At 37.8% G+C, this 24,421-nt stretch overlaps 1 protein-coding gene across 1 annotated transcript in view; it reads right to left on the reverse strand.

Moving 5' to 3' along the window:
- ZNF462 (zinc finger protein 462) overlaps positions 1–17,733 on the reverse strand; it is a 188,650-nt gene extending 170,917 nt beyond the window's left edge. The window contains exon 1 of the mRNA XM_041763294.1: positions 17,615–17,733. The gene's annotated coding sequence lies outside the window, so the exon portion shown is untranslated. The remainder of the gene's footprint in view (positions 1–17,614) is intronic.
- Positions 17,734–24,421: the final 6,688 nt, after the last annotated feature.

The following is a 24,421-nucleotide window of genomic DNA, read 5'->3' on the forward strand; positions in this document are numbered from 1 at the left end:
ATGTTGGATCCTAAGAGACTACAGTCATGGGGTTAAGCTATGGCCATGTTTTGGTTGGGACAAGAATGACCAAGCTAGTATACAGGAAGAGGAGAATGAAGTAGATGCCCAGCAGAGGAAGAGATCATGTGGCTCAGACAGTGAGATGGTCGGAGTAGGTGCATAATGACCTTCTAGATCATGTGACGCCCAGATGTTATATTCTACAGTTGGATCTCATAGGATCCTCCTGTATTGGTTCACCAAATCCTTCCCTACTTAAACTAGTTTCGATGAGTTTCTGTTATAAACAACAGAATGATTCCTGACAAAGCTAAATTTCTCAGACAGAGCCCTTCTGAACTCGTCTTTTTGTCTATCTGGATGGCTGTCTAGGTATGGCAGGGTAAGGTTTCTGATATTTGGATCTGATAATCTTTTTTTTTTTAAGATTTTATTTATTTATTCATGAGATAGAGATAGAGATAGAGAGAGAGAGAGAGAGAGAGAGAGAGAGGCACTGAGACACAGGCAGAGGGAGGAGCAGTCTCCATGCAGGGAGCCCGAGGTGGGACTCGATCCTGGATCTCCAGGATCATGCTCTGGGCAGAAGGCGGTGCTAAACCTCTGAGCCACCCAGGCTGCCCAGGATCTGGTAATCTTAAAGGAGGGCTCTGCGTTGGGACAAGACAGCAAATGGCAGCCCTAGTGTTGACAGTCTATTTTTGTTAACTCTCAATCCAGAAAGCATTACTATCATCGCCTTAGGGTCTTCTATTCCAGACACAACCCATTGCTCTACTGCTTTACATTGTTCCTATCTTAAATGCCCTTTTGTTCCTCTCTACTTATACAAAGTTTATTCCACCTTCATTGTAGCTCAAGATGAGTCATGGAAAGTTAGCGTTTTATGGCAGGAAGAGGACAAAGCCATCTAGTTCAAAGGCTCAAAGAGGTTGCCCAAGATCACTCAACTGGAAAATAGTGCTGCCAGGACTTGAACTTAGGTTCTGACTTCGATATGTTTTCCACTGAACAACTCTGCCTATAGCCCACAGGGTCCTATCCTCTCCTAATATATCAGAGTGGCCTCCTCACCATGCACTATTTAATTACACATTCCCTTGACTTATATACTTGGCTCCTGTGCTATTCATGTTTATCTTAACAGGCTGCAAGCTTGTGGAAAGCAGAAAGAGTAAACTTTCTTTTAATTTGTTCTTCCTCTTAGTATGTCACACGAAGCTTGATATATAAGTGATCAATACATTTCTGCATAGTGCTTAAATGATTGAAATATCATGTAGGGATGAATGAAGAATCTCAGAGGTTTTCAGAGTTGACATCTACAAAAGATGAACATTCCTAACACAGAGAAGTCCCATGAAAACAGCTTGATTTTATAATCAAACTGGTGATAGAGGGACAGCCCCGGTGGCTCAGCGGTTTAGCGCCGCCTTCTGCCCAGGGCGTGATCCTGGAGTCCTGAGATCAAGTCCCACATTGGGCTCCCTGCATGGAGCTCCCTAGCTCGCTTCTCTCTCTGCCTCTGTGTGTGTGTGTGTGTGTGTGTGTGTGTGTGTGTGTAATAAATAAATAAAATCCTAAAAAAAAAAAACCCAAACTGGTGATAGAGATTTTCAGTTGTGTAGAGATTTGACCCCTTACTCATTATGAATGGGAGCCAGATCCTGAGGCTGGATGCTTCACTAACTGAAGTTAGGGGGATGTTTAATGGTGGCACAAGCACAGAGATGAGTCATATGTAGCAGTCATTTCCATTCAAGTGTGAGTGGAGATATGGTATTCCCAGATGGGGAAGATAAGATGATTCATTGATTAACTTGTTTATTTCAAGTTGTGATCATGTGCTTTTCAGAAGATCATCTTGGATGGTCTTCTTCTAAGATTCTATACTTCATCGGGGACATGAATGAGAGGGCAAGTTAGCTTTTCTCTCTTTCCAGGTCCTAAGAATATCCTCCTGATTTCTGATTTCCTTACTAACTGCTATCTAAGTGTTGACAACCAACTTCATGTTTCTAGATTTCATTGTTCACAGTTGTATCTTAACACATTTTGACAGTATGTTTTTGGCAAAATGGACATAACATTCAGATTACATCATGGGGACTAGCAAGTGGTAGTTATACCTTTTGAGTCTTAGACTCATGAAATGGGTCCATCCTTACTAGGACCACAAAGCTGTGATATCTTACTGGGTCATGTCACAAACCAACATCCTTTCACTTTGGTATATCCAATTGGTATTCCTGCGTTTGAGAAAGGCCAGCAACTTAAATATGTTCTCAATGTTCGGATATCTTCAATTGAACTGGGTCAAGGTCTCTTTGCTATACTCTATTTGTTCCAATAGCGAGGCTTACAGAAATCCTAGCAATCCCATTTTGTGGCTTTTTCAGCATGAACAGTCTTACATAATTCATGCTGTCTGTCTTCTCTTCTACTTCTGTGGATGAGCAATCTGAGAAGAAAATTGGTGGCCCACAAGGTATATATATGCATACATGCATGCAAACTTAGAAACAAAAAAAAAAGAATCAAAATATTAATAGATGATTAAAGTGAGCTTTTCTCTCTCAAATTTTGTAAAAATGTTACTTTATAATCAAGAAATCAATACTCTTATATATTAAAATAAGGAACAATTTTGAAATTTAGAAAAATATCACTGCTTATATCTTAAATGCACTCCACAATGTTCCTAATTTTGCTCTGAATTAGAAAGTACAATTTTGGAGAATATAAACCAGAAGGAATAAAAAATGTACTATCTTTCCAAATTCCTTGACTTACTGAGTAATTGTCCTATGTTCATTGGCATCAAAGTAAACATGCACATTAATTTCCCATGACATTTAGTTTATGAGGTGCTCAAGGGGGGATGCTTTTGCTCTGATAAAAAGAACATTTTACTTAAAGTTTAAGCTAAATATTTGCTGTGTGATTATCAACAAGATATCCATCTTTTCTGAAATTTGGTTTCCTCCTCAATTTAGTGCAAATAATAAAGAGTCATCATAAATGCCAACCTAGATAATATATCTAAAATTTCTTTTAGGGCAGCCTGGATGGCTCAGCAGTTTAGCACTGCCTTCAGCCCACGGTGTGATTCTGGAGACCTGGGAGTGAGTCCACGTCAGGCCCACAGCATAGAGCCTGCTTCTCCCTCTGCCTGTGTCTCTGCCTCTCTCTCCCTCTCTCTCTCTCTCTCTGTGTCTCTCATGAATAAATAAATAAAATCTTTAAAAAAAATAAAATAAAATTTATTTTAAAGTATGGGATGTTTTATATGTCTAGGAATAATACTTATTATTTCTATCATAAAGTTCATAGATATCCTTACAAAGCACTCTTCTCCTTATTGTTGGACATCGACTGACTGAGACCCCTTCAAGTACAAGTTGTGCCCAGCTTCTCTGGTGTGCCCTTTCTTCTGTGACTACAGCTGGAAATGTCATGCCATCATGACTTTGCCCATGTTGTTCTTTCCACATAGAATCCTCTCCCTACAATCCTCCCAACTTACCTTCTCAGATGGGCATAAGTCTACTCATCATTCAAAGTCCAGTTCATAAGTCCACACCTCTGTGAAGCCTTCTCTGGTAACCTCTCAAGAAGAATTAATTGCTCCATCCTCTGTATTGACCTCCTTTTCTAGAATTCTCTTAGACTGTATTATAACTAGTTACTTACAAATCTCTCTTTTTTAACCAGGTGGGTATTTCTTGACTGTTGTGTCAAGGTTGACAGGTGTATCATGGAACTTTCCCTCATGTACATACCAACATTTGATCTAAGCAAAAGGTTTATTTTTGTTAGAGCTGAGTACATGCATTTATTACAGTGACTTCTGTCATAAGGTACAGATAAACTGAATAAGTTGTGCAATGTGGTATAAAACAGGGTATTATTTGCTGCAGGGAAAGGTAAGAACTGTCAACAGAAGTCCAGGAATAAATAAAGATCACAAATTTATGTCAAGCCAGTCCCTAGATCTACCTCAATAGTAGCTCTGTGATTGATGGAGAAAACTTAAACCCTTCAAATGCACACCCAAATTTCTAATATTTAAAAGTGTATCACAAATGCAAAAAGAATCAAGCACCACTGTACTTGATGTTGAGTTTGATGAGGGTGTGCATTTGTATCTGAATGGAAAAAAAAAGAGTAATACATAAGAATCAGGGCTGGTAGATCTAAAAAGATAATTAGTCAAGTAATTTTTTGGTAACTCAAGTCTAGCACTTTTCTAATATGAAGTAAAGAAATTTTTGGTAAAGTGATTGTCAATGGCCAAAAATTTTTAGAAATTTAAGAAAATGAGTTTAGTTTGTTTTGTAGTTAAGATCTTGGGCTCTGAAATCAGAAGGACATGTGCTTAAATCCCAACTTTTCTGCTTATTAGTTGTGCAGTTTCGTTGCTTCATGTCTCCGAGCCTCAGTTTTCTTATCTTTAAATGAGGCTAATAGACTGTATCAGTTGGGATAATTTTGGCTGCAAGTAACAGACATGCTGGCAATAAAATAATTGGTTATTTCACATTGCAAGAAATTTGAAAGCACAGTGGATTCCCAGGTTGTGAGAGTCAGCGACTCAGTAATATTCTTTCCACCCTTCAGCATATTATCATCTTTAGGGTTCACTATTTTCTGAGGGGAAACAGAGGCCGTGTATTACATGTCTCTTGCTTAGGAGTGAGGGAAAAGACCACTGGGTTAACAGCTTATTGCCAAAGTAATAGCTGGAATTATAATGACTGGAACAGACCAATCATCTTAGGAGGAATAAATGCTGGATAGTTAACACAGCCACTACAGAATCAAGTTTGTTTGTTTTAAAGGAAACTATTTGCAAAACTCTTAGCTCATTGTTTGGAACACAGGAATAGAGTAGTTCTTCTTATCAATAAATTACTAATCCCAACCTAAAATATCTACCTCATATTTCTGACTCATGACAATTTCTTGCACCATTCTCTTTCTTTTCTTGAAAAAAAAAATTTTTTTCCTAAATCCTTCTTCTCACTTCTGGTCAAAGTTTGCCAGGTCTGTGTCTCACATACAGTGGACCTAACAGTGTCTACCTTAATGTGTTGATGCCTCTATGTTTACCTGCCAATGATTTTTAGATATTGTAGTCTGGAAACACTCTTTGGCCTGAGGAATATGGATTTTATTGTGGGTGTTCTTAAGGAAGGAGGTAATTCTCAGCACCAAGAGTCAGATCCTGAGGTAGGTGCTTTCTTTTTCTTTCTTTCTTTTTTTGTTTTCTTTCTTTCTTGCTTTTCCTTAAAGATTTGTTTATATATTTCAGAGAGCGAGAGCATAAGTGGGAGGGGCAGAGTGAGAAGGAAAAATAATATCAAGCAGACTGTGCTGACTGCAGAGCCTGAGGTGGGGCTCAATCATATGACCCCGAGATCATGACCTCATGAGACCACGACCCAAGCCTAAACCAAGAGTCAGATGCTTAACCAAATATACCACCTAGGCGCCCCCTGAAGTAGAGGTTTTCATTTCAGATTTGGCCAAAGGAAACCTGGGCTACTTGGTCTCTCACATTCTAGCTCAGTCACCTTGTGCAGATTACCCTCTCTTGTGAGTCTCTGTTGTCTCTTGCAAAATAAAGATGATCTGATGATCAAGGAGATAATGGTTTAGAAAGGCTTCCTAAACAATTTAGCTCTATGAAGATGCTAGTTATTTTTTCTCCACTGGATAGCTTTTTAGTGTAACATACAAACATGATAGTCAGATGGGCATAGCCTACTCAAGGGGAAGGTGCAAAACAAACAATGCAAATGACTTGATTTGGGAGCAGCTTCCTATGTTTAAAGAAAAAAGAAAGCATGTTTCTTCTTGTCCTCCTTCTGCCCGAACTTCCCCACCCTTGACATTTTTAATGACCTCAGTAGAGTCTCCCAGTATTTGGAAAATATCTCTGATTGAACATGAACAAGGTAGATTGGATTGTTTGGTCTATGTTTGGTCATATGATCTATGTAGAGAGCTCTCCATTTTCTCCATGAGAAGCAAAGTCATCTGCTTTCTTTTCTGTGGATTGATGGGCAAAGTGCTACAAACATCGACACATTTGGTACATCAATGAAATGCATTCAAGGATGAGTGTCATTTTCTACAGTGTTCTTTTCTGAGTTCAAGACTCAACCAGTCAGAGCTGTCTTTCAAATAATGAGAACTATCATTCCTTGGAAAGTAGCATCAAACAAAGTGGCTTTTAGGGATATTCCTTGGCCTAATCTAAAACCAAAACAGATACTGCACATGGCTTTATTTAGGATCCTGGAAGTTGAACATGGAAGGAGTTCTTAGTTCAACATTCATCCAGATTGTAGAAACTGGTTGATATTTCCTGACAAGGCCTCTTGCCAGTCTAACCTCTCCTAGCTAAGCTATTTTAACTCTGGTCTTAGGCTGATATATCTCCTAGCAACACATCTTCTCCAAAATAAAAACAGATCTCCCAGATGGTCTTGTTCACTCTTTCCTTCTATTGACCAATGTTGTTACCCATTTTCATCATATTCTCAATTTTGGTCATTGTCTCTTTTGTTCTTTTCCTTTAGCCACCTTATCTTATTGTTTTATCTTCATCAATCTAAGTAAAGATCTAGGTTAGCACTGCTGTGTGGGAGCCATTAGCCACGTGTGCTTATCTCAATTTCCACTAATTAGAATTAGTGAAAATAAAAAATTCAGTTCCTTTTCAGTTGCACTAGCCACATTTCAACTGCTTAATACCTAGTGGCCACCATATTGATTGGACAGTGCAGATACAGAATTTCCATTATCACTGAAAGTCCTGAAGACAGTGCTGATCTAGGCATTCAATTTTTCTGCTTCCTTAAGGGCTTCCCTCACTACTTTCAGCTAATTTCTACCTATTTCTTACTTTTATTCCTACAAAAAAGTCAAAGATATTTGTTGGAAACAACAGGAGCATCTTGATAAATTGTTACTTGGAGCACATGTTCTTTCCTTTGGGTATAGCCATTTCAGAGTTTCTGTAATCTTTTCAGCAGATTAAATTGAAGAACAGAGAATTGTTGTAGTCTTTAAGAATTTTAGTCTCAAAAATGGAATTTCATGTAAGCTGTGAAGACATGTAACTCCTTCTCCTTTGAGGCAGGCATCCACACAATTCGACAGTAATCACTAAGTAGAGACTTAGTCATCAAAAGAGGACAGTCACTTACTTCACACCTGTTAAGATGGCTTTTATCAAAAAATGAAAATGTAACAAACGTTGGTGAGAATGTGGAGAAAAGGGAACCCTTCTATACTGTTTGTGAGACAGTAAATTGGTACAGCCACTATAGGAAATAGCATGGAGATTCCTTAAAAAACTAAAAATGGAACAATCATATGCTTTAGAATCTCATGTCTGAGTATGTATCAAAGTTGAAATCAAGGATCCCAAAGATACATCTGCACTTCCATGTTCACTTCCATGTGCAGCACTGTTCACAGTAGATAAGACATGGAAACAGCCTAAAGGTCCAATGATGGATGAATCATTTTTTAAAATGTTGCATACATCTATCTATCTATCTATCTATCTATCTATCTATCTATCTATCATCTATCTATTATCTATCTATCTATCTATCTATCCATCTATCTATCTATTTATCTATCTCTATTTTTCTATCTATATATATACAATGGAATATTTTCAGCCTTAAAGAAGGAAATCCGCCACTTTCAATAACATGGATGAACCTATAGGATATTATGATAAGTGAAATAAGCCAGACACAGGAGAACAAATACTACATGATACCAATTACATGATAATGTAAAATCATCAAGTCATAGAAGCAGAGAGTAGATTATGGTTGTCAAAAACTGGGGGGAGGAAAAAATGAGGGGTTATGAGGCAAAGGCTATAAAGTTTGGGTTATACAAGATCAGTAAGTCCTAGAGATCTACTGTACACAGTAGCATTACCAAAACTGTATTGTACACTAAAATTTTGATGAGTAGATCTTATGTTAAGTGTTCTTATCACAAAATAATAGTAATAGAAATGAGAGAAGGAGGAGGAGAAGGGGTAGAAAGAAGAGGAAAAAGAAGAAGAGGATAAGGAGAAGAGAGCAAGAGCAACCACGAAAATGATGGGTAGGTTTATGGCATAGATCATGGTGATGGATTGGTGGATGTGTACTTAAGTCCAAACTTAGCAAGTCATGTACATTAATTATGTACATCTTTTTGTATGTAAAAAAAAAGAATAAAAAAGGAGGTTGATCTCAGCAGAGTTATCTAAACAGTATGGTCCAGACCTAACTTTCAAATTTTATTTCCCTAACATCTTGCCTTTCAGCCCCTGCCAGCTCTGAACCTGACTTATTCCTTAAACTGATTCTTGCTCTTTGCTTTCTGTCAACCCTTTGATTAGGGTTGTCATCTTTTTCACTAGACACAAATCTGATCTCATGCTTCTCTGTTTTGTTTCCAGGCTAATCTTGCTAAGCTTGATGATTCATCTGCATTGTTGCCAATATACAATCTCTTCCTGCACCCACATTGTGCTTTGTCCATCAGAATTTGAGGGCACACTTGGAGTTTGGGGACATTGTCTGTTCCTCCATTAGCAAGCATGAGTTTTGCTTTCTTCCATTTGCCTTGTACTCAGCTTGGGGAGATGAAAAAGAATAAGAATTTTTTTTTTACTTTCCAGGAGTTTACAGACTTGTTGGGGATACAAGAGACAGTTAAGAAATAAGACCAGATGATTTTCAAAGAATTCAATGAGTGGCATAGACACAAGAACTGTTAGAATTAAGAGAAAGGTTTGGATAATTTCATTCGAGAGGTTGAACCTGGCTGTCTAGGAAAGTTCGGGCAAGTTTTGGACCTGCCAGAGGAGGGCATCACAGCTGGTGGTCTGTGGCAGATGACACGGAACAAGAATCACTTAGGACTTGCTTTGCCTCCACCTTATTTGCTTTCCTTCTTCATTTTCTGTTGACAGTTATGTCCAGATTTGGGCCCTGGGTGTCACCATCCTTCATTCTGATGCATTTTCATATGTGGTTTTGCTTGGCTGTCTATGGTAGTAACTATCACAGGGAGCTTAAGATTCATTTACTTTTCTTTTCTTTTTTTTTCTTTTCTTTTTTGACCATATATTAAGACATTTTGGATATTCCACTGGGGATAATAGTCACTAAGAGTTGCATTTAAGTCTGTGGCTAACTTTATCCATATCTTTCACAATGATGAAAAAAAGAAAAATTGCTTGCTTCCTGCCCACTGCTCCCCGTCCCAACCCGGTGGGGGACCTTGAGATCTTAATTATTGGAAGCAATTCCATTGAGGCCATACATTTCATGAACTATTCTTGAGTAGGGATAGGTATCAGGAATTTATAAACCCTATTTTTCAGATGGAAAATCTGCATTTCTACATGGAAACTGAGGGGCTCAGGATGTAAGCTCCTCCAAGGGTTGGGACTGTTCTTTCTGTTTGTCTCCCCAGTGCCCATTGTTGTTCCTGGAACATATCGGGTTCTCACTAAATGTTTTCTGGGTGAATATTTAATGAATGTCTCAGAAAACAACAGTAATGCAGGGTGTGAGCAGAGCTCAGCTAAGCTGAGTGTGCAGAACTTCATCCCTTCACAAAGATTTCTAAGTTCTACTTTATTCAAAAGTGTCAGATATGTAAGATTAGGTTCTCTCTGAAGTTTTGCATGACATCCACCCCTGCTGTTAGGTACTTATTCATTGTGATTTCATAGCACTTTTATTTTTGAAAATACCAACCACATTACATTTTGTGATTTCATTTATCTGTCCGGCCTTTCCTCCAGCTGTTGATGTTTTACATGAAATGGTTTCTTGTTCATTTTTATATGTCCAGCACTTGGCCCAGTACCTGGCACATAGTAGGCACTAAATGATTGCTTGGTGACTAAATGACCTTATGATCCTATGTCATAGTATATGTTGTTGGTACTCCACACAGATCCCCTCAAATACCATACCCTAACTCCTGTATGTTTTGCTCCTAACAGCTCATACCTTCTCAAGAGGGCTAGCCTTAGGCCGTTGGACATTCTTTGCCTAGATCTTCAAAGAACCCAAAGTGCTTGGTAGTTTACATTCCTCTGGGGCTTCCTGGAGTTAGTGGTTTACTGGTTCTGAAGTATGAAATTCTAGCTCCCTTGCCTCAAAGTGGAAAGGACACCATGGAATTATTTATCCTCCAGAGCTCCCCACAGGTTCAGATTGAGGCTGGACTTCACCTGAGCTTAGACTGTGCTTGGCTTCTTTCCCTTTGCTGTCCTGATTTCCCCACCCTTAGAACACTGAGAGTGCTTTCTCCTGAGAACACTTCTTCAATAAATCTCCCCTGCAAGAATCTTCATCTGGGGTTTTGCTTTTAGGAAACCTCAACTAAAAGCAATGTTGATTCTGAATGTTGGAATTATACATTCAAGTTTCTTTGAAACCTAGGCTGAAATAATAAAAATGTTTCAAACACCCAGGTAACTTCAAGAAGCATTAGAGATGGAGCTCCTGTAGTGAGTTTCCAACCCATTTTTAAGATGTAAAACACCTTTGATGAGGAAGCATTTTCATCGGTAAATATGTTGGTAGAGAGCACTGGCTTTCTTCCTAACAAAAAGAAGTGCAGGAAGGTAGCACTGATGTTAAATAGGACCACTCGTGTATTAGAACTGAAGAGATGGGACCCTAAAGTATGAGTCACAGAGAAAACACAGCTGGAATGAAGCAAGACATTCCAGCACATTCAGGAATGTCACTAATTCATTTCTGAATACTTGGAAAATGTAGTCAACTGTGTAACACATACCTCTCTGTTTGCTCTTTCCCATCTCACCTCTTACTTTTTCCAATTTTACAGCTCTCCAGATCTGTTTCTCTCACTGTCCCAAAAACAGCTGGTCAAATTTCTTTCATTTTCTGGTGACTGTAGCTGCCGTAGGACCCAAGGTGCCAATGGAAAGAGCAATGGCTAAGAAAAAAGTGGCTTTCTTAATGGTTGTATATATTTTCCAAGAGGAGTAGATCACCGGCATTTTAAAGAGATCATAAATACACCATTAATGAAACTGTTAGCCATCACTTCCACCTCCAGATTAGTGTCACGAGTTGCCATTATTCCTAGAGGAGGGGAAAGCACTAAAATAAAATTACTCCAGTCCAAATATCTCCACCCTGCACAGGCTTTGGATGAATGACACTTGGGTAAACACGTGCATCAATATCTTTTAAGTGCAAACTGTCCCTTCCTAAACCCTTGGGCTGGTGACAACTTGACATACAGAAGACATAGCTCTGCATAGGCTATTTAACCAAGGAAAGATGATTGTCAGTTTTCTCCAGTGTTCTTTTGCTAATAGTCTATAAACACGGATGTCCCTATTAGGTGCAGCCCCTTCTCTTTATTTGAAATCACCATTAAATTACTCTCCCCAAATACTGTAGAACGGCTGCAGACCTCACTGAATGTAAGCTTGTCCCCTCTCCCTTGAGCTTTCCTCTGCTTAGCTGCTCGTCCTTTGGCTCTGAGTATATAATCAGCCCCGATCTCCTGCTGAGCACCGTCAGGAAAATGGCAGCTCTCACTGAGAGACAGCAGAGCCATTCACAGTCATGGAGCTATTGAAACATTGACAGAAATGACAGACATTTCCAAAGCTGTGCGAAGCATTAATTTTAATGTATGCTGTGTGTCCTTACTTAGTAAATATTTATTTGACTGTGAAAGATAGGAGAGGTAATCACTGCTTTCCTTCAAATGCAGTTCCTGCATGAGCTCCAGCCCCTTTCTCTTGAGAGAGCTCAGGATTCAGTTGTGGAATTTTGAAACAGAACGTGTAGGGGAAAAAAGATGCAAGAGGCTAGATCTTTATTTTGGAGTCAAGTTTTAACAGTCTTCTGTGATTTTGTCCAAAGTGCTCCCTTTGGTCATATGGACACAGAATAACCATGTTGCATCAGCAACCAATAAGAATCTTGCTTCAGCTAGAAAATAATTTCTAGGAAGTCTGGATTGCCAATGAGATCTTATCTGAAGACATGTAAACCTATCTGACGCTTTCTTCATTCCACTTTCCCCACCTGGATTTCCTAGTGTTGTCTTCTCAGCAAACCTCTATAGTCAATGGTTGTCCAATCTATTCAGAGTATTCAGAGGGTCTATCTGGGGCCACCACCTTTTCAGATGCGTGGCAGAGCATTTTCCTCTTTAATCTGGATGGATGGAAAAGTTGGAAGGCAGTAGATTGGGTCTCGACAATAATCACCAAATACCAGCAAAGGTGTACTTATTCTCATATGTACCATCTTAGTTAATCCAAACAACTCCCATGCAGACATTTCACAGAGCAGAAAACTGAGACATAAAGAGGACAGAACACTTTTTCCAATGTTACGTAATAGCAGAATTGAGATTTAGACTTGGGATTTCCAAATCCAAGGTCTGGTGCTCTGTCTACTACACTGCAACAAAGAGCATTACATACATAACAGCATTTTGTAAACCTAAAATCTTTATGAAAATGTTAGTTACTGCTATTGTGGATGGTTAGAAAAATGTGCTTGTTAATTTTGTCTGGCTGGTCAGCCATCCAGGGCTTTTCTAATGAGGCAATGAACCCAACAGGGGTGAGGGGATGAGCTGCCAAGCCTTTCACATCAACTTTGTGTGCACTAATTAAACATCATGCCTGGATAAATGGCCCAGGATGACAAAGTCCACAGCTTCTCACAGATGGTTCCAGGAAGTCGCATGGTTGGCTGGAGAGGATTTGGTCATGAATAAGATGCAACCTCAAATCTCCTCCACTGATTCTTTATGAGTAGGTACATTAATCTTTGTATCAGTAACAAGTTGTGGGTTGAATGTCAGGTGGGCTCCAGAAATCAATTTCCCATTGGTGAGTATCGGCTAATATGAGCTCATTTCATTATTATATATAAGGAGAATGCCATATACTGGGTTACGAGATCGAGCTCTAAAATATTAATTTATTATCAGTGTTTTTTTTTCTTTGAACCTATGCTATTTATCTTGGCAAGTTCCCTTAAATATCCTTTGATCTTTTAAAAACTGGTTTATTTGCTAAGTTTGCTCTCTTCAGTTCTTTGTATTCAGTTTAACTCTTTTGGAATCCCCTCTCCCCTCCCCAGTTTTATATTGGGGCAGGAAATATCCATAGCCAAATTCTCTAGGGAATAGAAGTAGGTTTGCAAATTATGCATGATATTGGTCATGCATACTATGTTACAATATCAAGGCAGCCTAGTTAGGGTCTCAGAGGCAGCTAGTTTTCTACACTAAACTTTACTAAATTGGGTATGCTCTACCTTTTCAGTCTCGAGTTCTGTAAGTGAAAAAACCCAGCCTTTTTTTTTTTTTTTTTTTTTTTTTCTGCTTCAGCACTGAAGCTGATTCCAGCTCTTTTTATGTCATGGTAAGGGTATGTTCAATTGTGGAGTACCTGAAAAAAATCACAATGAGAAAAGCAACAACTTCCTAAAAGTCTTGAATTTTTTGGTCACCCAAATAGGAATGTATCTGTTGATAGTTAATATGAAGATGGATCTTCAACTAATTAATATGACCCAAGGTCTGTGACCTCAATAGTTCCATCTCACTAACTCACTACAGCAAAGACTCAACACCTGGTATAAGCAGACCATCATCTCATTTAGATCCCAAACAGTAATTCAAATCCAGTATTGGATCTTTATTTATTTGGCACTGTGGTGAGTGTTCTCACTTATATTATCCTGTTGATGCTTTAAAAAAAAAATGCAAGGCTTTTGTTTGTTTGTTCGTTTCTTACAAAGAGAGACACTAACAAATAGAGACACGGACTCCCTAGGAAATTAATTGATTTGCTTGAGATAGGACCTGAGATGTAAACTCAGGTTTTCTAAATTTCAATTCTACATTCTTTCTTTGGTGATTCGGTAAACTGGCTTCTACTGTTGATAAGACATGTTATATTGATCAATGAAGAAATTGCTAAGCCATTCTGGTTAATCTTGTCCATCAGTCAGTTTGTGGGTATCTTGGTAGTCTGCATCTTGTTTTTTGTCCAACATTTAGCTTGAGAGTGATGAAGCATGGTAGTTCCTAATAATGCTCCTGCCCATAAATTCTCTGCACTCAACCAAGGCAAATGGTGAACTATTTTAAAAAATGATAGTGTTTTAGACTTTCATTTGCCTCAAATAACTGGCCCAGGGCTGATGTTTAAGGTGGAACCAGGATCATCACAAGCCCTTTAGAAACAACTACAATAGAAATTTCTTGTCCTGGAAGAGTCATACAAAAATAATTGTATATCTGAGATATAATTAAGAGCTTAGACTCATCTACAGAGAAGAATGACTCCCCTCCCCAAAGATTTGTGAGGAAGACAAATGTCAAAAGGGAAGGAGGCCTTAAAACCTTGATTTCTGATTTCTGTCATAAAAAGATGGGCTTCTTGTGGAAAAAAAAAAAAAAAGATGGGCTTCTTGGTCAATGTGTATGCAGTTACTCTCTAAAGATGAGTTAATACTTGCATTGTAAAAAATAAGCAATTTAGTTCTCTAACATTTTGTGGCTGAGCCAAGTTGAAGCAAATTATTCATAGTGAGAGGCCATGGTTTCTGTCCACCATCAAGAAGTAACAGAGTCCAAGAAGCATGTATCTTTTGATTAATTCAATGCCATAGGACACTTCCTCTGCATTAGAAAGTGAAGTGATTTAACTATGGTTACAATTTGTGGAATAAAATGTGGTGAAAGTTGAATAGCTCTATGATGACTGGAAGACCTTATTTTTGGAGACCATGTGACATGGATTACGCTTCACTTCATTTCAGAAGAGTGAATACCAGGGAAAGTAATGCAATAGACCAAGAAGATAGCATGTTGAACTCCTCTTCCTGGAACCATTCCCAGAGCTTTCACTGCTCACTATTCTCTGATGACTCCCAAATTTATTTCTTTAGCTCAGAGCTTTGCAATGAACTCCAGACCCAATTTTCAACTGCCTGTTCAACAGTTCCACTAACATGTTTGGCATACACATACTACTTATCTGACCAACAAAATCTCCCATGCCTCTGTTTTCTTGTCTCTCTTAATTCTAGCTAGAGTCACTCTAGACTTCCTTCTCTCTTGTTCCTTACATTTGATCAATCATTGTGTTATGCTAATCCTACCTTAGAAATATCCCTCAAATCCAATTCTTCTACTTCATTTCCCACTCCCTGGATTTTTCTTGCCAGGATTATTGCAAACATTTCCCACTACTCTCTCTGCCTCCTATGCTCCTCACTCCAGTCTCTCACATATTCTGCTGCCAGAATTTTTTTCCTAAAAAAAAAACAAAACAAAAACAAAGCCATAATATTACTTCTCTGCTTAAAGATGTCCATTGTCTCCTTCTTGCCAGCAGGATAAAGTTCAGACTCGTTCATACAGTTTATAAAGTCTTTCACAATCTGAACCTAACTTATCTTTCCAATCTCATCACTTGCCACTCCCCTCAACCACACACTCTACACAATCACCAAACTGAACTGTCTTGTTCCCCTAACACATGGCATGTTTTCTTAATCCTGTTTGTTTGCATAAGCTTTTCCCTTGGCTTAGAATCCGGCCTCTAGTTTTTCCCAGAGAGTGCCTCGTCCACTTTAAAAAGAGCACAGTGACCGATACCAGGCATATTTATTGACCATTTAGTCTGTTTCGGGCACTGTGCTAGGTACTTGGCATGTATCATCTCAATTAATGAAAAAAATCCCATTTACTATTAACATGTTAAAGAGGAGGAAATTGAGATTTAGAGAGCTCGGGTAATTGTCAAATTTACATACGATATCCTGGATGAGGGACTCCAAAGCTCCTACTCAAATCTCTACAGTATAGTGCTTAGAAAATTAAGTGAATGAGTATATGAAAGAATGAACAAATAGTACTAGGAAGATTGTGAGCTTTTCCTTTGGAGAAACCCTTGTATGGATGATATGATATATTCTTTACCTTTAGAGTGGAAGTTACCAGCTTTTTTTTTTTTTTTTGCACTGAGATTTGTAAATCAATGAACTTCTCTGAAGCTTCTGTGATTACCACCATAACCCATCCCAGGCAAGTTAATATGACTTTTCACTGTGTTTCCATAAATTCATACTTGCCCTCTGATGATCAATACTGGCTTAAGCGTCTGTCTCTCCTTCATGAGACAAGGAGCTCCTAGAGAATCAAAACCAACATATTTGGTACAGAGTAGGCATATGGCATGTGTTTCTGGAATAAATGAATGAGTGTATCAATACTCTGAGAAGGCTTGGCACTCTTACTTTAGTCTAAGAGTAGATTTGTCATAAGTACTCTATGATGCATAGATATTTTTGCTCATATTTCCACTTAATGAGTGAATGTGAATTAGAAGCTATGATTGTGGTTTTCCTTGTCTCTCCAAGTTGCCTTGTGTCTCTTCTAGTGGGAGCATCTTCCTACTCTGATTCTATGTCAAGAGTTTAAAATATAGTTTATATATATATATATTTTTTTATGTAGTTTATATTTTTTAATACAACATAGCCTCTAAACACACGCTAATGATTTTCTCTGGTGCTCGACTGAAGCATTAGCAATCCATGCTAATCCTAGAGGAAAAATTGTTTGTTTGGCTTCTAGAATTGTTGAGGATTATACTATATACAATTTTATGGATGATTTAAGGTATTTTGAAAGTAATTTTCTTTTCTTACTATATTGAATTTACACCTAAAACTAACACTGGAAACTAATCTTCAAACAAGATGTGACTCTACTCCTATTGAGTGGTGGATAGAGTATTAATGTAAGAGCATCAGAATATGATATTGAAGTTCCAACTTGACTTCTAGATTTTTCCCTCTGCTTTATAATTTGTTAAAGTGATATATGGCAACCAAAAGTTGTTTCATGAGTTCATCTTTCCTTGCCTGTATGATTGGTGTGCTATCTCTGTTGCATAGACTGATGTTAGCTGCTTATACCAAGTTAACTACTGAGCCAAATACTAGTAACCAGGCACGGCTGACAATGGTACGAAGAGTGTAGCGTACATAGGTTAGCCAAAGCCCACACTAGGAGGAAGAGCAAAAAATGGGGGTGATAGGTGGGAGCAGTGGCCAGGGTTTAAGTCTATCATGAAAGACATAATCTGAGTGTTAGTGATAGGATGAGAGAGGTGGAAGTTGATAGGAGCATATCAGCATATAAAATATATGAGCTTTGGGAAGGGCCCTATTGGTTCACAGTGATTTCCTGGGAAGATAGTTTTGTAACTTTCATATACCTGCCAGGTGACACATAAAACAGCCTGATAAGAACAACTCACTGCCACCACCCCATCCGAAAACACCATAAATTTAATTCCAGAAGATTGGAAAATAATGTGAGTCTTTACTATCTTTTCTTGAATGGCTACTCCAGGGGTTACATACTATATTATTCAGCAAAATATGTTAAATATGTTAATATTTTTCTTTACTCATACATCTGTTCAAAGACATGAAAAAAATCCCCTCCTTTTCTTTCCCATTTATGGAAACAAAAAGATTACCTGATTCTTTGTTGATCTCTAACCCTCTATGTTTCTTGCCCCTCCTTCTTCCTCTTTCACTCAAGACAATGCTCCTCTTTTCCTTTTCTGGAAATACTCCTTGTACTCCTCAGCCCAGAGAAGGATTCTAGCGAATAAAGTCCTCCACCTCCCTGCAGATATCTGTATCAGCTTTCCTTCTTGAAGACTCACTGAAGCCCTAACTTCATCTCTTTTAAGGAATATTTCTCCAAAGCTATCCCAATACTGGATAGTTTTATGGGGAAAAGGTTTTCCAAAGGGATGGTATGTAACCTGCAATGGCCTTTCACAAGTAATAGTTGCATCATCAAAGATCAGCTGTTGACCAACTTGGACAAAGCTAGGCTTTGCAAAGTCCCCACACCAGCAAGAACATCCAGGAATAGACTGTCCAAAGATACTGCATATGGGTTCTGCTTAAAAGTTTTTAGTTATAGCTGCATTCTCTATAGTGTTCAATTATTAGGCAATTGTGAAGTGAAGGGTTAATGGCACTGCTGGCTTGAGGATGCTGATTATTTGTTGAAAAGTCTTCAATTATTTTCTTTGGAGCCCAAGATGATTTCTAGCATAAGAATCAACTGGTGCAATGGGTAAATGCAGGATGGACACAAGCTCAAATAATTTTTCAGAGACTACTTTGGGAGATCTCTGTCAATTTATTGAGATTAGGATATTCAAGTGATACTAATGATGGTATAAATGGGAAGTACATGGAAAAATAATTTGACTACTAATAATTTGAAGCTAATATCTACTAAGTATCTCTCTCTCTCTCTCTTTCTCTCTTTAAAGATTTCATTTATTTATTTGACAGGGACAAAGAGAAATAGCACCTGCAGGAGATGCTGTAGCAGGAGAGGGAAAAAGCAGGTTCCCCACTGAGCAGGGGGCCCAATAAGAGACTCAATCTCAGGACACTAGGATCATGACCTGAGCCTAAGGCAGATGCTTAACCAGCTGAGCCACTCAGGTACCCCTCTACTAAGAATCTTAAAATGATCATTAATTCTATTTATGAGTGTTTATCCAATGAAATAAGCCTAATATTAAAAAAAAATCTTGCATAAAGATGCTGATTGTCAAGTTTTTCATGATAAAGATCAACTGGTAAAACCTGAAAGGATTATTCTGTTGAGAAAAATAATATATAAATTATGATAATCATGCTCAGTAGATAATTAAGCAGCCATTAACCTGCTACTATGTTATGTCCAAGATAACATTTCATATAGGATGTATATTGAAAAGTAAGATCTAAAGTTATATATCCTTTTGCAATATATACAAATATACAAATATCAAATCATTATGTTGTATGCCTAAAACTAATATAATGTTGTGTGTCAATTATACCTCAATAAAAAAACAACAAAAGTTATATTCCAGTATTATAACAACTTTATAGAAGATATATAAGGATATATAATACTATAAATATATTAAAAAGAGCAAAAAATAAAACACACTATTGGTTGTAGTTGACTTGAGATGCTGGAACCATGGATTTTCCCCTGTATGCTTTCTACTTTTTAAAAAATATTTAAATCTTTTCTATAAAGATCATGCATTTCTTTAATAATAATAATAATAATAAAAATAAAAAGTTGATAAAATATTTAGATACAGTTCCAAATGGAATGGTGACCTTGGGCACTGAAACCTATTGCTATAAACTAAATTTTCTCCTTTTTGATTTTTTGGTTGCATTCCCTTTGTAATGACACCTCGCAACGCAATTTCCAGCATCGTCAGCTGTGAGATTGTTGTAATCTCAAGGAATGCATGCTGGTCTTAACAACCATGGCAACAGACTTTGAAAAAAGTTAAATGGAATGTGTCTGATTAAGGATCTACCACAACTCTGTTCAATTTGAATCTTACTCTTCTGGTTGATGATGGAGCTCTGTTGCTAATTCTAGGGCAGGTGCATTGTGGCACAATTGGAAGAGAATTGCCACTTATTCCCTGTATGGCCTTTAGAGGCCACTTATTTTCTTGAACCTCTGTTTTTGTCTTTTTAAAGCAAGGATAGTAATGTCTACATCAGAGAGATGATGACTAGAGCCAATGAGGCAATTAATATGCAGAAAGGCACCATGCAAACATTGAGGACATAGTTCAGTATGTAGGAAAATGCATCTGACTTGGTGTTGAGTAAACCTGACTTTTCCTGGTTTAGACAATTACTATGTCCTAAGCCTTCAGAAGATGACTCAGCACTCTTAATCCTTAACTTATTTCATTTGTAAAATGAGGATAATGGCACTCACCTTACAAAGTTATTATGAAGGTTGGAAATAATATTTGAAATGCTTGATATGAAGCTTTTAGAATTAGTAACACTATTTTTAAGTATTTATCAAAAGCAACTTGACCTATATATTCCCTGAATATGGTCCAACCTTTGGCATTGACTATATTTGAATAATCAAGAACTCTTGATGACAGGTTATGGGCACTGTTAACTATGTTCCTGGATTCCAGTCTAATGGATTCTGAAGAGCATGCTTGGCTAATATTATACTTCCTTTTGGAGAACTTGCACTTCATATTGCTAAACTTGTGAGTAGTTTTCATGTGAGTCTCTGAAGCTTGGTTGGGTTTGCCATATCTGAAATTAACTATAGAGATTCTGTACAGGTACTTTCTTGATCAGACAAGTTAGTTTTTTAAAGATTTTTGTCTGTGCATTGTAGAAAGTACTTCTTGTGGAAGCTATGTCTTTGATTTCTGAGATACTTAATCATGCAGCCTTGATGTAGAGATTTTTCCCCAGGTCATCAGAAATGACCATACTGTTTCAATTCAGTGAGACCTTACAGAAGTTGGTTCATTGTGATCTTTTCAAATAGGATAATCTTGAAATATGTACATTAATAAATTCCAAAATCTGCAGTCTCAAGGCAGAAGGGATACGTCTGTGATGCAAATAGCTATGTCCTTAGCAGGATGTTCATTTTATTCGTAAAATGTCAGTCTCTAAACAATGACTAATGGTTAGAAGAAAAGTGCTGCTTTAATAATTTGCTCATAGGTAGAAAGCAGAATCTATGCAAATTCTTACCATCTGGAAGTTCTCTATCTGGTTGGTTGAGGATTGAATGAAAACATCCTCACACATACATTCTGTGAAGAAGGATGACTGACAAGGACTCCTCAGTGTAGTCCAGTGTTATCATTTGATCACAGAATGTACTCAATTTCAGGGTGATGTCAGGATTAATTTGTTTACTGGGAGAATCTTAAAGTGGATTTGCAGTGCATCTTGCTCAGCTTTCTCCATTGTAATAAGAATTCATCTTGTTATTCAAAGTGGTGGGATTGAAGCCATAGAAAGAAGCTCTGACCATAATTCGAACATGTAAATACATTACATTTGAAAACTATGGAACTGCATAATTGCACCCCTCTCTATGACGTATGCAGAGAGGAACCCCCAAACAGCAACAGCAACAAAAGTAGAAAATCTTAAGCATTCCCTCTAGGGCTTCTCCTCAGCTATCTAGCATATACCAGAATAGTCCACGAATTCTGCATGCCATGTTGGCTTCAGAACAGGGATTTTTGTCCAACTAGAAGCAAATGTTCTATTTTGAAATTTGGATGGAAAGTTATTGGTATGAAAGTGTATGTGAAGGAAGAATGACATCAACCTCCTTGAGGAGCAATGTGGGACTCCTCCCATGTTTTTCAGGTGGCAGAGACCACAACAGTTGTGGAGCTTATTTCCGAACATTGTGAAATAATATTTCACTCTTTCCATTACACACATTAGGACCAGCTCTACCATCAGGAATACTTATGACACAATAATAATAACAACAGCAACAACGACAACAACTAACATTTATTGAAAAATTAATTAGTGCCTGAAACATAGTAAGTTCTCAATAAATGTTAGACATTATTGTTATAGTGGCTGTTATTATATTGTTACCAATATTCCTGCTGTAGTCTTATTCCCATGAGATAGTGTTATAAGCAATTTTGCAAGTGGGGACCCTGAGGTACTAAAAGGTTAGATAAGTTGCCCAAGGCAGAACATACAGCTCACAGGTAGCAAGGTAGAAATGTGAATTTAGGCAGAATGTCTCCAAAGCCTGAGTTCCTGTTTTCATGAACACTTGCTCATGAGAGAACAAACAGATAAAGAAAAACTAAAAGTGCAGACTGTTTCTCATTTTCCCCACTAATATTTATTTACAACTTATCATTTTGTTGTCACTGAGCGGAGATTTGAGTAAAAACTTAACATCAAACAAAACACTAAGCATTAATATTTTTTCTCAACAGTTCAAAAAAAGACGAGATTTTAGATGCAGAACCCTTTAGTCCAACTCAAGATAAACTACTGTTTTGTGGGATCACGATTTGAACTAGATATAAGAAAAGAGTCTTGGATTTGAGGTATAAGAAAAGAGTCTTGGATTTGAGGTAAAAAACACTTGGGTTTGATACATCTTTTACTTTTTTACTGTTATATCTATATGACTCTAGGTATAGGTGTCCAGAAAGAGATTGAGAATGGGATGAAATGTCACTAGCACGTACCAAGATGTCTCGTGCCAGCTGGTTTTGAATTACATTCTATCACTTATATTCTAGTCCCAGCCTGGGATTGAACCTTTCCATCTTGTGTATCTGCACGTTTCTTTAGCCCTTTCTTGCTCCCACTTTCCCCATCAGACATCAGCTCCTCACTGAATTCCTAGTGCCTTCACAAATGCTACTATACAGATAACAACTTGAGGTTTTCAAGATATTTCATGTATAATTACCATGGGTCTACAACTCAAAGGTAAACATGTTGAGGTGGGGGGGTGCTGGAATCTTTTTTATCTCTTACTTTGCATGACACAGGCCTCAAGCCTTGTCTGATGGAGGTGGAGTAAGAGAATTTCATTTCCTTAAAAGAGATCCTACATCTGTATCTGAAAGGGCTATACAGAACTGCAAGGAAGATTAAACAAAAGACATTTTTAAAGTTTGTGTAACAGAAAAAGTCTTTTAAAAATAACCACAACCAACTGTTAAAGAGGATACTTTTGTTAAATGGAAGGCTGAGAGTCTTGCTGAGTTTGACTACCCAAATTGGGCGGTGAGAACTAGGGAGAATTGACTTGTTCTGAATAGTAGAGGGAGTGGAATCTGGAGTTCCAGGGGAAATCCAAGAGGAGAGGGGGAGGAGCTAGAGGCAAAAACTGAGCCAGGAGCTGTGGGAATTTATGTATCTTGGGGGGCATAGATCACAAAAGGAACTCTCTTAGAGGTAGGGTGGCTTGAAAGGGCTTTCAGACTAGAAATGTCTAATAGGAGATTTTTAGTTGTTTGATCTCAGATATGCTGTCAAACCACCTTTCCCAGTGCCTGTGTATTTGTGTGTGTATGTATAATAAGTTTTTTCTTAATTTTTTTAAAGAAATTGGCAAAATGGCTCAGTTTCATCTCTAATATTCCATTTTGTAGATGTGGAATCAGGAATCATAATTGAAGGAAGAAGTCAAAGACTTGGGCTCAAAAGTCCTTAGAAGTCCAAAAGTCCTTAGAGAAGGATTTGACTTTCACAAAGCATTGAAATGGGATTCAAGTCAGGTGTCTAGACCTTGAGGGTCAAGCCTCAGGTATATCTGGGTTACTTTGGCAAGATCATACCTTGCCCTAGTGGAAGAGGTCATGAGGTATAGTGAGTGAAAGGAAGGCCAACCTTGGAGTAAGAGGACTTGGTTTGTTTTCTGACTCTTCGACTTACTGTTTGAAGCCTCAGTTTCATCATTTATAAAACATACCTACCTAACCAGTGGTTTGAAAATGAGGATAAAATATGTAGTATATATTAGCATACGGTACATACTTCAAACATGTTTTTTTCTTCGGTATGTACATCACAAAGTAGCTTGATATCTGTTTTGTCTTGTCTTGATTCTGGAATCAGGCTGATGAAGCAGCAATTATCATTGGTCATCAAGAGAGATAGAAAAAAAAGCTTTGGGAAAGTCTAGAAGAATGCTTGAAGGAACTGTAACATTCCCATGTGCTTGGAAAGCAGAGAGCCTGACAAATAGCACCAGGGCTAGCAAAACAATGTTATTCTTTATTGTTTCTCCAATCTCTTCATGAAGGCTGGTGCATGGGATTATTGGACAGAATGAGGGCTAGCAAGTTTCTTTAGAGTGCTGAGCCCTCTCATGATCAATTGCCCTCTGGTTCAAGGGAGAAAATTGTTTTCAATCTACCATAATGATTCTGAAGCAATAGATTTTCAACATCATTTAATTGAGTCAAAAATTTCGAAAGTGTACGCGTGAGATTTCCTGATGTAAGCTCTGATGTGTTCAGTTTAATGGCATTTGAAGCTAATTCTTCTGTCTTCATAGGAGGTGAAGATACTTTATAAGTCAAATTTGAATAACTATTGTAAAATCAAATCATTAAAATGTTGAATGTAAAGTATCTCAGTACTGTTATATCTCCTTATGATGTTTCTACAGGATAAAATATATATCTGCATATGTATATGTATGTATGTACACCCTGAGAAGAGAAACACTTATAAAGGTAAATTTATTTCTGTTTTCCCACTTGTGCCACTGAAATTTGATGTGTGGCAACTGACAGAGTTGGGTTTGTGAAATGGTCATAGAAATACAGAGACAGATCTCTGGCCAATCTGTATTCTTCACACTTTTCCCCACCTGCCTGGAATTTTCATTAGCCATGCTGATTTTTCCCCCTTTTCTCCAAACACTATAAACCTCTATACAGATAGAAGCGCAGACCAACCTC

The sequence above is a fragment of the Vulpes lagopus genome, chromosome 7, assembly GCF_018345385.1.
Source record: "Vulpes lagopus strain Blue_001 chromosome 7, ASM1834538v1, whole genome shotgun sequence".
In the NCBI taxonomy this organism is placed as follows: domain Eukaryota; kingdom Metazoa; phylum Chordata; class Mammalia; order Carnivora; family Canidae; genus Vulpes; species Vulpes lagopus.